Source organism: Macaca mulatta, chromosome 14 (assembly GCF_049350105.2).
Source record: "Macaca mulatta isolate MMU2019108-1 chromosome 14, T2T-MMU8v2.0, whole genome shotgun sequence".
Taxonomy (NCBI): domain Eukaryota; kingdom Metazoa; phylum Chordata; class Mammalia; order Primates; family Cercopithecidae; genus Macaca; species Macaca mulatta.
In genome coordinates, this window is record NC_133419.1 from 18,058,079 (window position 1) to 18,065,676 (window position 7,598).

At 45.1% G+C, this 7,598-nt stretch overlaps 1 protein-coding gene across 50 annotated transcripts in view; it reads left to right on the plus strand.

Annotated features, from left to right (window-relative positions):
- The window catches only part of CELF1 (CUGBP Elav-like family member 1), a 91,812-nt gene that overhangs the window by 17,950 nt on the left and 66,264 nt on the right, over positions 1–7,598 (plus strand). The window lies entirely within an intron of this gene.

Sequence of the window (7,598 nt, forward strand, 5' to 3'; positions counted from 1 at the left end):
ATTTTCTAGTTTTAGTAGAGACGGAGTTTCTCCATGTTGGTCAGGCTGGTCTCAGACTCCTGAACTCAAGTGATCCGCCTGCCTCGGCCTCCCAAAGTACTGGGATTGCAGGCATGAAGCCATCTCACCCAGCCCAAGACATAATATTTTTGTGGAGTGTCTTGATAACTATTGCCTACTGTAGTTAATGGTATATCTTATCTCCATAGAACCATTTTTTTTTCCTTTTGGTTTGTGAATTTGTTGTATGAATTGGTTCTGAGTTTGGTTTTTAACACATTTTATTTAAATGGAATTTATATTTAGGCTTCAGTAGTTATTATTAGTGTGAGGGATACTCTTGAAATTTGTGCCAGGTACTTTCTGGCTCAAATTATTATGGATCAGGCCTGGGGTAGCTGAAGTTCTAGACTATTACTGTGAAATCAAGTGCTGTTTTTGTTTTTTTGTTTTTTTGTTTTTTTTGTTTTTTTGAGACGGAGTCTTTGCTCTGTTGCCCAGGCTGGAGTGCAGTGGCGCGAACTCGGCTCACTACAAGCTCCGCCTCCTGGGTTTATGCCATTCTCCAACCTCAGCCTCCCGAGTAGCTGGGACTACAGGCGCCCGCCACCTCGCCCGGCTAGTTTTTTTTGTACTTTTAGTAGAGACGGGGTTTCACCGTGTTAGCCAGGATGGTCTCGATCTCCTGACCTTGTGATCCGCCCGTCTCGGCCTCCCAAAGTGCTGGGATTACAGGCGTGAGCCACCGCGCCCGGCCCTGCTGTTTTTGTTAATGTTCATTTGTCTGGTATAAGTTTGCTCTGGGCTAAGCTAGATCTATGGGAAGACTTAATTTAACCCTTTTCCAGTAAGCTTCCGACTTAGGGAAAAAAAAATTTTTTTTTCCTAATTCTGACTGTTCTACTTCTGAAAAAACCAGATCCACAGATCAGACTTGTAAACGATCTGTTTTCTTAAGATATCTTCTAACAGAATGAGTCTCCAGGGAACTGAGTGGCAACACACATTTAGCTAGGAGTGTCAGTTCATCTCCCTAAATGTAATTTAACATCACATTTATCTACACACCACAGTTTTGGAGGCATACTTGGAGATTGAACTTTTACTTCCCTTGGCTTTTTTTAATTTAAGTTAATTTAATTAATTAAATTTATTTTTGAGACGGAGTCTCTGTTGCCCAGGCTGGAGTGCAGTGGCGCCATCTTGGCACACTTCAAACTCCGCCTCCCAGGTTCACGCCATTCTCCTGCCTCAGCCTCCCGAGTAGCTGGGACTACAGGTGCCCACCACCACACCCAGCTAATTTTTTAGGTGTTTTTTTTTTTTCTTTTTTTTGAGACGTAGTCTTGCTCTGTCGCCAGGCTGGAGTGCAGTGGCGCGATCTCGGCTCACTGCGAGCTCCGCCTCCTGGGTTCATGCCATTCTCCTGCCTCAGCCTCCCGAGTAGCTGGGACTACAGGCGCCCGCCACCACGCCCGGCTAATTTTTTGTGTTTTTTAGTAGAGATGGAGTTTCACCATGTTAGCCAGGATGGTCTCGATCTCCTGACCTCGTGATCCACCTGCCTCGGCCTCCCAAAGTGCTGGGATTACAGGCGTGAGCCATCGCGCACAGCCAATTTTTTGTATTTTTTAATAGAGACGGGGTTTCACCAGATTAACCAGGATGGTCTCGGTCTCCTGACCTTGTGATCCCCCGACCTTGGCCTCCCAAAGTGCTGGGATTACAGGTATGAGCCACTGTGCCTGGCCGGCTTTATTTTTTATAATTTTGTGTCTGATATATTTCTAACATAATTGTGTAGAGAAGCTGAGATTTCTTGAACTTTGGAAAACATTGAAATCTTCATAGAAAAAAATACTAAATATGGCCAGGAGCAGTGGCTCATGCCTGTAATCCCAGCACTTTGGGAGGCCAAGGCGGGTGGATCACCTGAGGTCAGGAGTTCGAGACCAGCCTGGCCAACATGGTGAAACCCCATCTCTACTGAAAATACAAAATATTAGCCAGGCATGGTGGCAGGTGCCTGTAATCTCAGCTACTCGGGAGGCTGAGACAGGAAAATAGCTTGAACTAGGGAGGCGGAGGTTGCAGTGAACAGAGATTGCGTCACTGCACTTTATTTAGCCTGGGCAACAAGAGTGAAACCCTGTCTCCAAAAAAAAAGAAAAAATGCTAAATATAACTTATATTGTAGTCTGGAAAGAAATAGCAGCATGCATAGGTCGTAGAAACTTCAGTTGAGTTTATATTGATGTAACTGCTTTTATGAAGAGGGAGGGGAAAAACTAAGAATTGAATATATTTAACTATTTTGCAAGATAGTGTCACTAAAATAGTTTTAAATATTCTTTTTTTTTTTTTTTTTGGTGATAGAGTCTCGCTCTGTTGCCCAGGCTGGAGTGCACTTGAGCAATCTCAGCTCACTGTAACCCCTGCCTCCTAGGTTCAAGCGATGCTTCTGCCTTGGCCTCCCAAATAGCTGGGATTACAGGTGCCTGCCATCATGCTCAGCTAATTTTTGTATTATTATTGTTGTTGTTGTTGTTATTGAGATGGAGTCTCGCTCTATAGCCCAGGCTGGAGTGTAGTGGTGTGATCTCGGCTCACTGCTACCTCCGCCTCCTGGGGTTTAAGCAGTTCTCCTCCCTCAGCCTCCCGAGTAGCTGGGACTACAGGCATACACCACCATGCCCGGCTAATTTTTTGTATTTTAGTAGAGAAGAGGTTTCACTGTGTTGCCCAGGCTGGTTGTGAACTCCTGAGCTCAGGCAGTCTGCCCGCCTTGGCCTCCCAAAGTGCTGGGATTATAAGCATGAGCCACTGCACCTGGCCAATTTTTGTATTTTTAGTAGAAACGGGGTTTCACCACGTTGGCCAGGCTAGTCTTGAACTCCTGACCTCAAATGATCCACCTGCCTCGGCTTCCCAAAGTGCTGGTATTACAGGCATGAGCCACTGCGCTTGGTCCAATATTTCTTCAGAAATGTATATTGTATGGTACTATTTCTTGAAGGTAGCTTGCTGAAAGAATAAGATCAGCTTTCTGAATTGCCAGATCCAGAACATCAAAAAAAAAAAAAAAAAAAATACTGTGACCAAAAAAAAAAGTCTTCTGGATCCACCCCCAGGAATCCTAGTGGGTTCCCATGGTAACAGCCTCTTTGCTTACAACTTGTCACTGTGTAACTGTCACTGAGGTTCAAAGAAAAGCCAGTATAGCAAGAACTGTGTGGCATTAACAACTCCTTAATAAAATGCTGTTGCACATTTGCAGTGAGCCAGAAATAGAAAAGAAAGTTTTAAGGTTTTAATTTCTGTGTTCCGTTAATTAGAAGCTTTAAAAAGCTGCCTAATTATGGTAAGGTGCAGCAGTGGGAAGGTGGTGGGTGGCCCAGGCAGCCTTAGGAGGGAGCAAAAGTAAGCCATAGGCTCAAAATGTTAGAAACTTCTGATGTTTTTTTCTTCTTTAATCCTATCATTTTGAAAATGAGGGACATGGAATGCCTTACTTAAATTCACACAGAGATAGAAGCAGGAATTTTCCCTGCACTATTCTGTTGTCTCTACCCACACATTGGATTCACCTTTCCTCTACTTTTCATGTGAAATCGGTGTCTGAGGTTAGCAAAGGACCTTTACAGAAGTTATGCAGATAAACTTTCTATCCATCAAAGGAATCCCTTCTATAGCATCCTGTGCAGGCAGCATCTGCCTCTTTCCTCAGGTGGAGGTTACTTGTTTAATGGCAAAAGCCCCTCTACTGGAGTTGAAAGGGAGGATAGTTTTATGTGGATTTCCCATTTTAAAGCTATATACTGTTTTTTCTCTCATCATAAAAGAGTAGTTGTAGGCCGGGCACGGTGGCTCACGCCGGTAATCCCAGCACTTTGGGAGGCCAAGGTGGGTGGATCACCTGAGGTCAGGAGTTTGACACCAGCCTGGCCAACATGGTGAAACCCTGTCTCTACTAAAAATACAAAAATTAGCCAGGCCTGGTGGTGGGTACCTGTAGTCCCAGCTACTCAGTCAGCTGAGGCAGGAGCATCGCTTGAACCCAGGAGGCAGAGGTTGCAGTGAGTAGAGATTGCACCACTGCACTCCAGCCTGGGCGACAGAGTGAGACTGTCTCAAAACAAACAAACAAACAAACAAACAAACAAAAAAGCAGTTGTAAATCAGAAAAATTCCCGAATGTTTTTCAGTAGCCTGTTTATCTCCATTTAAGTCATGCTTGTCAGTCATGACAAGACAAATAATTCTTTAAAGGAATTATGTCATGCCTAAACCCTAGAACTTTGAAAAGATAATGCCATATTTGGAACAAGCTAGTCCTTTAACAGGTGGGAGGGAAGAGATGATGATAAATGCTATATTGAGTTTAAAGTACTTTACAGTGTGCTTAATATAAGGAGATGATTTTGAGCTAAAGAATGTCAGAATAGGCCGGGCGCGGTGGCTCAAGCCTGTAATCCCAGCACTTTGGGAGGCCGAGACGGGCGGATCACGAGGTCAGGAGATCGAGACCATCCTGGCTAACATGGTGAAACCCTGTCTCTACTAAAAAATACAAAAAAAAGTAGCCGGGCGAGGTGGCGGGCGCCTGTAGTCCCAGCTACTCGGGAGGCTGAGGCAGGAGAATGGCGTGAACCCAGGAGGCGGAGCTTGCAGTGAGCCGAGATCTGGCCACTGCACTCCAGCCTAAGCAACAGAGCGAGACTCCGTCTCAAAAAAAAAAAAAAAAGAATGTCAGAATAGGCCTCAAAAATACTTCTAAGGCAAAATCAGAAGCCAAGTAGGCAAGTTATTTTGTGTTTTTGTGGTGCATTTTGCGAATGCTTTTGTCATTGTTTCTAGAGTGGGTATATCTATACAAAAGTGAGTTTGGGGTTCAAAAATAATATTTTGGGTCTTATTGTTTGTTTGTTTTTTGAGATGGAGTCTCGCTCTGTTGCTCAGGCTGGAGTGTAGTGGTGCGATCTCTGCTCACTGCAACCTCTGCCTCCCGGATTCAAGCAGTTCTCCTGTCTCAGCCTCCAGAGTAGCTGGGACTACAGGCGAGTGCTACCACACCCAGCTAATGCTTTGTATTTTTAGTAGAGATGGGGTTTCACCATGTTAGCCAGGATGGTCTCTATCTCCTAACCTCGTGATCCACCCACCTCGGCCTACCAAAGTGCTGAGATTACAGGTGTGAGCCACCGTGCCTGGCCTGTTTTTTTCTTTTCTTTTCTTTTCTTTTCTTTTTTTTTTTTTTTTTTTGAGGTAGAGTCTTGCTGTACCTAAGCTGGAGTGCAGTGGCGTGATCTCAGCTCCCTGCAACCTCCACCTCCCGGGTTCAAGTGATTCTCGTGCCTCAGCTTCCCGAGTAGCTAGGATTACAGTCATCTACCACCACGCCTGAGTAATTTTTGTATTTTTAGTAGAAATGGGGTTTCGCCAAGTTAGCCAGGGTGGTCTTGAACTCCTGACCTCAGGGGATCCATCCGTCTCGGCCTCCCAAAGTGTTGGGATTACAGATGTGAGCTACCATGCCGGGCTTTTTGTTTTGAGACAGGGTCTTCCTTTGTCGCCCAGGCTTGGAGTGCAATGACCTAATTGTGGCTCACTGTAGCCTTGACCTCCTGGGCTCAAGCGATCCTCCCACCTCAACTTCTCAAGTGGCTGGCACTACAGGCACATGCCACCATGCCTGGCTAATTTTTTCCATTTTTGTAGAGACAGAGTCCCCCTGTATTGCCCAGGCTGGTCTTAAACTCCTGGTCTCAAGCGATCTTCCTGCCTTGGCCTCCCAAAGTAGTGGGATTACAGGCATGTACCCAGCCTTCTTCCTCTTAAAATCTGGTCCTCTCTCCCAGTTTTCATGTCTCACAGCCATCCTTCTGTCTCTGATACTGTTTCTTAATTCTAAACAGCTATATTCTGTGAGCTGCTGCAAAAGAGAAACACCGTCCTTTCTAGACTGCCGTGGAGTCAGTGCCACATTTACCAAACTGTCTGATCTGTGACTATGTCCCCTTTTGACTGGGCCCACATTAAAGCATGTCCTAAATGCTATGTTGATATATGTCCTCAGTAGCAATCTTGTTTTTTAAGCCTTCATTTACAGGTTGATTCACAGTGGTAGAGAGCCATGTTCAGAATTTTTTTCTGATAGTCTGAATTTTCTTCTTGTCTTTCATGTCTTTGCTTCTGTTTATGTTCTTTGTACCTCTTCTTCCTTGAGCTTGCATCTTCTGCATAGTTGACTCTATTATATCATCTTTGGGGCTGCAGAATAAAATGTGGAAGATTTTGAAGTTAAGGTTCCCAGAATAATGTCGCCCACATTGCACATATGTCACATTTTGAGTTTACTAGTTAAGCCTCTAAATATGCACTTTATATACAATATGCGCAGCGGGATGATTTAGGTTGCCATGAGAACCTAAAAATTTTAGGCTTAAATGATTCAGTAACAGACACTTTAAAATTGTCTTAGACGAAGGCTAATTTTTTCTTTTATATACTCTTTACAAATTGAGGCATAAGGCAATAGCTGTTCTCATATAGTACCTCCCCTGCTGACAGGATGGGTGGCTTTGTTTGCCTACCTATTATCAGTCCTCTTCATTCCAGTCTTTCATACTCTGGTGTCATGTCACCTGCCCAAGTATTTGTCTCTCTCTCTCTCTCTCTCTTTTTTTTTTTTTTTTGAGAGAGAGTCTTACCCTGTTGCTCAGGCTGGAGAGCAGTGGTGTGATCTTGGCTCACTGCAACCTCTGCCTCCCAGATTTAAGCAGTTCTTCTGCCTCAGCCTCCCCAGTAGCTGGGATTACAGATACCCGCCACCACACCCAGCTAATTTTTAAAAATTTTTTTCTGAGTCGGAGTCTCACTCTGTTGCCCAGGCTGGAGTGCAGTGACAGGATCTTGGCTCACTGCAACCTCTGCTTCCTGGGTCAAGTGATTTTCCTGCCTCAGCCTCCCAAGTAGCTGGGACTACAGGCGTGTGTCACCACTCCCAGCTAATTTTTGTATTTTTAGTAGAGATAGGGTTTTGCCACCGTTGGCCAGGCTGCTCTTGAACTCCTTACCTCATGTGATCTGCTCGCCTTGGCCTCCCAAAGTGCTGGAATTACAGGTGTGAGCCAGCATGCCTGGCCACTAATTTTTATATTTTTAGTAGAGATGGGATTTTGCCATGTTACCCGGGCTGATCTCGAACTTCTGACCTCGAGTAATCCACCCACCTCAGCCTCTCAAAGTGCTCGGATTACAGGCATGAGCCACTGCGCCTGGCCTTGTCTCCTCCTTTCTTTGCTCCAAGGTAGGATTAGAAGTAGAAACTGGAGCCAGGAGCTATATAGTCCCAGCTACCTGGGAGACTGAGGTGGGAGAATTACTTGAACCTGGGAGGCAGAGGTTGCAGTGAGTCGAGATTGCGCCACTGCACTCCAGCCAGAGCTACAGAGCAAGACTGTCTCAAAAGGAAAAAAAAAAGGTAAAAATAAACTGGGTGAGGTGGCACACATCTGTACTCAATTCCAGATACTTGGGAGGCTGAAGTGAGAGGATCACTCCAGCCCAGGAGGTTGAGGCTGCAGTGAGCAGTGATC